The sequence below is a fragment of the Physella acuta genome, unplaced genomic scaffold, assembly GCF_028476545.2.
Source record: "Physella acuta isolate Inbredline_101_S28 unplaced genomic scaffold, ASM2847654v3 ptg002352l, whole genome shotgun sequence".
NCBI lineage: Eukaryota > Metazoa > Mollusca > Gastropoda > Physidae > Physella > Physella acuta.
In genome coordinates this window covers 24475-32547 of record NW_026733845.1, presented here as the reverse complement: position 1 = coordinate 32547, position 8073 = coordinate 24475, and the positions used below count along the sequence as shown (strand labels likewise).

Genomic DNA, 8073 nt, shown 5'->3' with positions numbered 1-8073 from the left:
CCTCTTTTTAGCTATTTCCTTATCAGCCTCTATTTTAGCTTTAGCTAGTTCCCTCTCTAAAGCTCTATCTTCCCTTTTAGCTGCATCAGATATCTTCTTTTCAGCATCTGATATTTTATTTTCAACCCATTTAGCCTTTTCTGCCCCAGTATATCCTAAAGAGTCAGCCAACTCAATCATTTTGGCATAGTCCTCCATATTAATGGTCCAAGAAAAATTACTCAATAGTGTGGTTCAATAGTAATAACAACAAAATGTTAACAATATTGAAAAATCTTTCAATAGCAATACCAAATACTTACTTACAAATTTATTTCTCCAAACAGATCATAGCTTTATTTATACTCTTCAATTTTAGATCAGATAGGTTGTTCCAATATAATATACAGTAAATAATGACCAATATTACTTAATTTAAAATATAATCAATGCATCAAATGTTTAAAATATGTGTAATAGTGTAAAAAACTTTGAAAACTTACAAATAAAAACACTTATTTCACGATACACTATACCGACAACATAGATAGTATATATATAGATCAATAAATAGAATAAATATTTAAAAGTCTCACAAAAGTAAACAATGACTGAACACGACAAAGACGAATAAAAAAAAATCTCAAGAAAGAAATATTAACAAAACAGACAATTGGAAGGTAGGTAGGTAGGTAGGTAGGTAGGTAGGTAGGTAGGTAGGTAGGTAAGTAGGTAGGTAGGAAGGTAGGTAGGAAGGTAGGTAGGTAGGTAGGTAAGTAGGTAGGTAGGTAGGTAGCTAGGTAGCTAGGTAGCTAGGTAGCTAGGTAGCTAGGTAGGTAGGTAGGTAGATAGGTAGGTAGGTAGGTAGGTAGGTACGTAGGTAGGTAGGTAGGTAGGTACGTAGGATAGGAACGGGTTAATATAGTATGCAGGCTTGGGAGTTCGGACTAGGGAGAATGTAAAAGATAATCCGTGTAATGCCAATATCAAGGATAGTTTTATGTTTATTTATACGAGAATATTATTTGCATAAATAGTGAACAAGAAAATAATTGGCCTAGTTTCAAGGGATTATCGCCTGTATCGTGGTGTATCGTGGTGATATGAATGCACATGGTAGTGGTATTCTTTAAATGGTAGTAGATCGCGTCAGATCAAACACGACCCTCTCACAGCAGCCCTAACAATCGTGTATAAAGGTGTCATATAGTCCGTAAAGAGATCTTTATGCTAAAATTTCTCTTTGCGCAATTTTCGATGTGTACACTTTTTTGTGTGTGCTTTTTTCTGTTTGCGGTTTTTACTTTTTTTGCGCTTTTTACCGTTGCGCTTTTTCCGTTGCGCTTTTTTCTGTTTGCTTTTTTTTCTGTTTGCGCTTTTTTTATGTGTACGGTATTTTCTGTTTGCGCTTTCTTCTGTTTGCGTTTTTTTCTGTTTGCGCTTTTTTTACGTTTGCGCTTCTTTCCGGTCACCGGGGATTCGATACATACGGGCCTATGCCATTGAGCTCTACATTTCCTTAGCTTATATTACGTTACCTTAGATTAGCTTAGCTTAGATTAGCTCGGCTAATAGTGTAATATTATATATTTAAAGAAAATCATTATTTTCATTGCTTTAGTGCATGATAAAAGCTTGTTATTAAAACGTTTTTTTGCATTTTATTTGTGTATGTGCGACTGAGCGCATAACATGCTGATACGCATGTACCACATGTTTCGTATCAAATGTACATCTATATACATTTTACAAACCGCACCCATCATGAAATTCTAAACGTGGTTCAGAAGACTTATCGAACATTTAGTGATAGAGGATAGGAAATCCAAGCACAATGCCATAGTGGTAAGATGAGAAGAGCCACATGGTGCCCATGTATTAGGCGCCCTCTCCCAACACAAAGGTGGAAAAAATATATCTAACTTAATCCTTATGGTATTCTTTCATTTCGAAACCTGGATTTAATATGGCAAACTCCACTCATTGCTCAACTATAATATTACTAATCTGCTGAAAACTCTTCAAAAGTTTAAAATATAATATACTATTTTTGTTTTGTTTAAAGAATAGCGTTGTGAACACTAGCCAATCGAAATCATCCACGTTAGAAAACGTACATGTATAAAATGTCTATTCAATGTACGGTCATCATTTAAACTACTCGTGTATTCTGTAAGACAGACATCATTGTAAGTTAGCTTTATATTAAATAATTTGTTACAGATAATATATTTGCATCAATAAAATATATTCATATTTACATATTTTCTAAGTATTAATTATAATTGAAAATAAATTGAACACATGATAAGTACAATATATTTCATCTAGCATTATAAAATGTATTCAATTTTTTGTTTTGAAAAAAGTTAAATTAATTTTTTTTTTAAATTTAATTTCTTTGCAAGATAGATTTGAAGTAAATAAGTTTTATTGATAACACATATTTATTTTCATTAACAAAATGTTTTTATGTTTACATATTTTTACTCTCTCGTATATGGAGTTTAGAGGAAGTATTGCATTAGGGCAAAAAACGAAACAGAGTATTCACCAATCTCGACGATTTAGACCAGGGGTTCCCAACCTTTTTTTACTCTAGAGCACATTCTAAAATATCGGTAGGGTGGCGGGCACCACCTATTTTAAATCGACAAACTCCTTCCATAACTTGTCATTTTCCCATAATTTTTTTTTCTTATTTTCTTATAGTCATAATTTATTAATAAATAATAAACAAAAATGTTTCAAAATAATAAATTTATTTGGCTTTTTTTTTTCAAATTGCATACGCACAGAGAAATGTATTTACAAAACGTAAAGAAAGTAAACAAAACACATAAATACAAAGAAAACATTTAATTAAAAAATATAATAAAGGCAATGTGATCTTTGGCATTGCATTTTATTGGCCAGAGCTTCATAATTAGGAGCGTATGACGATAATCCTGTTAGCAGACAATCATGAAGATGCTCATCGGTGAGTCGAGATCTATATCTTGATTTTATTAAGTTCATGTTTGAAAACAATGATTCGCATAAATTTGTCGAACCGAAAAATAATTCAAATAGCACTAGCCGTTCCAGGCTAGCGTTAATAGTGCAGTCTGGCTCGCCGCTAGACAAGTTGGGACAAGTATCGAACATATTTAATAAACCTAGGCAGTCAAAAAAATTAAAACTGGAACAAATAAATAAAAATAAATCATATTTTAAAATAATGTTTATGAAAAAAATTCTGTCTCTGTCGAATAGTGAGAGGCGGGCACATACGAGTCGTTCAGCTGGCGCCATGGCGCCCGCTGCACCATGGCGCCCGCGGGCACAGGGTTGGGAACCCCTGATTTAGGCCTCCCTGATTAGAAAAAATTTAATTTTGCAATCTTTTCTGTATGTCAGTTTGTGTGTGTGTGTATGTATGTGTCCGTTTGTCTGTGAACTCGATAACGTGACCACATTTACAACGAGGTTGACAACATTTCGTATATAAGTATTATATCAAATGTGTTGTTCTGTGTCCACTATTTAGCGATTTTCGGTAAATGGAAGTGGAACTTATTCTACTTTCGTTCCACATTAGTTTTTTTCCTAAGAATATTTAAGAAAGTTTAGGGGAGATCACTGCCGCATTATTTCTATGCAAAAAAGTAATAACAGTTTTGCAGTATGATATTTACAATGTATTTTAACTGGCTTTGTAAAATGTGTTATCGGTTTAGAATGGAATAGGTAAATTAATACAATAGTTGATACATAATAACTTCGATGGAACATTTGTATAAATGCAAAACTTTATATTTAAGGTTTTTATGTTAGATTTACTGAGCTGATTAAAATGAAGATCGCATTTTTTCTTCTTCTGGTCTGTATGGCAAATCTCTTTGTTAAAACAGAAAGGTGAGTCTACTTAAACTATCTTTACTAAATAGGAATGTAACTAAAACAATTTATTGAAATTAGAATTCATTGTTTATGCAGAGAGTCGTACTTAAATTAAATACGCCTTCCTATAAAATATAAACATTTATAAACATTTAGGATATATATATATATATATATATATATATATATATATATATATATATATATATGTATATATATATATATATATATATATGCATGTACATATACATATACATATACATATACATGTGCATGTACATATACATATACATATACACGTACACGTACACGTACACGTACACGTACACGTACACGTACACGTACACGTACACGTACACGTACACGTACACGTACACGTACACGTACACGTACACGTACACGTACACGTACACGTACACATACACATACACATACACATACACATACACATACACATACACATACACATACACATACACGTACACGTACACGTACACGTACACGTACACATACACGTACACATACACATACACGGACATAGACATGGACATGGACATGGACATAGACATGGACATGGACATGGACATGGACATGGACATGGACATGGACATGGACATGGACATGGACATGGACATGGACATGGACATGGACATGGACATGGACATGGACATGGACATGGACATGGACATGGACATGGACATGGAATTGGACATGGACATGGACATGGACATAGACATAGACATCGACATCGACATCGACATCGACATCGACATCGACATCGACATCGACATCGACATCGACATCGACATCGACATCGACAGCGACATCGACATCGACATCGACATCGACATCGACATCGACATCGACATCGACATCGACATCGACATAGACATAGACATAGACATAGACATAGACATAGACATAGACATAGACATAGACATAGACATAGACATAGACATAGACATAGACATAGACATAGACATAGACATAGACATAGACATAGACATAGACATAGACATAGACATAGACATAGACATAGACATAGACATAGACATAGACATAGACATAGACATAGACATAGACATAGACATAGACATAGACATAGACATAGACATAGACATAGACATAGACATAGACATAGACATAGACATAGACATAGACATAGACATAGACATAGACATAGACATAGACATAGACATAGACATAGACATAGACATAGACATAGACATAGACATAGACATAGACATAGACATAGACATAGACATAGACATAGACATAGACATAGACATAGACATAGACATAGACATAGACATAGACATAGACATAGACATAGACATAGACATAGACATAGACATAGACATAGACATAGACATAGACATAGACATAGACATAGACATAGACATAGACATAGACATAGACATAGACATAGACATAGACATAGACATAGACATAGACATAGACATAGACATAGACATAGACATAGACATAGACATAGACATAGACATAGACATAGACATAGACATAGACATAGACATAGACATAGACATAGACATAGACATAGACATAGACATAGACATAGACATAGACATAGACATAGACATAGACATAGACATAGACATAGACATAGACATAGACATAGACATAGACATAGACATAGACATAGACATAGACATAGACATAGACATAGACATAGACATAGTAGTTATATATTATACCTACCTTTTCTTTTTATCAAACAGTTGTTGCAAGACAGCTGGACGCTGTTCGAAGAATATTGAATGTTGCATAGCATATTATTGCACCGATTATAAGTACGGAATATTGTTTTCAGTCATTAAAATTATGAGTTACATTTTCAATATAACCTTCTTAAGAAATTAGATGGTCCCTAAGGTTTATTTTTATTCATGTTAAATTAGAAATTGACACAAAAATATATTTTTAAGCCTGTAGTAGTTTAAATAACAAAGTCGTTGTTGTTGGACTAGAACGTTTGACACCACAGTTGTTTTTCAGAACAAGTTATTCCAAAAGTTCAAGAGAAACATATAATACCACCTTGGTTTTTGATCTTTCACATGTATATGAATTTTGTCTACCTAGCAGATTAAAGGGCCACTTTCACGAAGTGAGAATCGTTTAAAAGTTGAAATAATTCTTTGTTTACAATCTAGTACTAATTTATGAAATGTCTTCCGTCAGGCTGAATCGGAATACAAGATATTGACTTTTAAGAAACCGAAAGTAGTTTCCATTTTCTTTAAATGGGATTCGTTTGAAAATTAAATAAAAATATATTTTATATATTATTATTAAATATGAGACTGTGTCAATATGAATAAAACGTAACCCTGGTTATCGTTACTCTAAGACATTCGCACGCAAAACTCGTTTTTTTTTACCCAGAAATGTATAGGATGTAAAGAAATCGTAAACTATTTCTTGCTTGTTTGAAACAGATTTTCTATACTCGGTAATCAACTAGCGTTTTTTTTTACTCAATATCAATATTGAGCTACAGAACCCAAGAATATTTTAAAAAAACTATAGCTAGAGGTGTTAAATGTATAACAGCGACACTGGAAAAATTGTTTTTACCTAAATATTATTCCAATAATCAAAACCTCCATCACTTATTGTTGATATTATTGTTCTTTTCTTTTTTTTTTAGATTAAAAAGCAAAAGATGTATTCCAAATGGAAAATAAAAAGTGAAGTATGTTATAGGGCGCTGAAAAATAATACGTAGATTTCGGGTTGTTTTTATAAATTTATAAACAAATTTTTAAACATACATATAGTCATATTTTCGCTTGTATGTTTCTTCTAAACACAAACTTATAAAACATACAACTCTGAAATCTAAATGGCATAACAGCTCGTCATAGATACCCAGAAAATCCAAGGCCAATCCGAATAACCACCTTCACTTAAAATCAAAATCACACCACACCGGCTACAACCCCGGGCTCAGAGCAACCCGTTCATACTAACCGTCTATTCCCAGGGCCTAAATTATAATCCGCCTTTATTCGCCCATCCCATCAGTATGTTAATAGATTGTTTAATTTTTTTAAACTATTCGCTGCATGCCAGTCTGATAATACTAACATACACCTCATTTTCGTGGATCCTTGCCGACACTTTCAATATTAACATTGTTTGCGTCGATTCTACATAAATGTGCAACCGCAACGCTATACTAATCAACAATTTTCATTACTCTCGCATCAAATTTACAAAATTTACGTATGTTTAGAAATGTATTGTTTGTATATATATATATATATATATATATATATATATATATATATATATATATATATATATATATATATATATATATATATATATATATATATATATATATATATATATATATATATATATATATATATAAAACTCTGTTTTACGTTTCTCCCTTGCAGAACACAAAATGAATAAAATAAACTTATAGAAAAAATAAACATTTGGCATTGACAATGTTTTTAAAGTTATTTTTTTGCTTTGGTTATTTACTACATGAACACGGATCATACCAGATCATTCAGCTGTGTAAAGATATTATAAGTTAAGGAAAGAAAAGGCAAATTTAAAAACGGGTTCGTACGGCTGGACGAAAGCGAGCTTACGCAAACTGTCCTGGCTGAAGGACGGGTGCGCATCAAAAGGCAAAATTTTGCAGGGGCAGCGAGCGCCCTGCAGCTAAAGCACGATATGCCGACAAACCGGGCAAAACTGAGTACAGTGCCCGAAAGGCCACCGATGGATTTACCTGACTGCCTGGCGGGCTGAAGGAGGAAGGAAACGTAGGTGCTTTGCTAAACGCTGCGGAAGCAGCCACCGAGCGGTACCCTTCTATGTGGATACGAGCGTACACTGATGGACCAACTATGAGGCTGAAATTACTGCCATCGTGGCCGTAGCTAACGGTGCGTTAATTTTAACAGACTCCATGTCTGCACTGCAGGCAATGGCGTCCTATTGATGCTATACGGTGCCGATCGCATTTCGAGAATCCTAGGTAGAACAATCTGCTTTCAATGGGTGTCCGGCAACGTCGGCTTAGCAGGGAACGAAAAAAGCTGACTCTCTTGCGAACATACGGTGAATGTTTTGTGAGACTAAAGGAAAGTTTCAAACAGGAATGGGAAAGGAGTGGACAGAGGGGTCCAAAGCCCAGACCGTTTCAAGCACATGAAGAGGTCCTCT

General features: G+C 33.8%; 1 long non-coding RNA gene across 1 annotated transcript; it reads left to right on the top strand.

Moving 5' to 3' along the window:
- Positions 1-2055: 2055 nt before the first annotated feature.
- LOC131933049 (uncharacterized) lies at positions 2056-7397 on the top strand. The gene is made up of 5 exons (XR_009384823.1): positions 2056-2168; positions 3783-3876; positions 5601-5672; positions 6533-6577; positions 7290-7397. It is a non-coding gene; the product is annotated as an uncharacterized LOC131933049 (long non-coding RNA).
- The last annotated feature ends 676 nt before the right edge of the window (positions 7398-8073 follow it).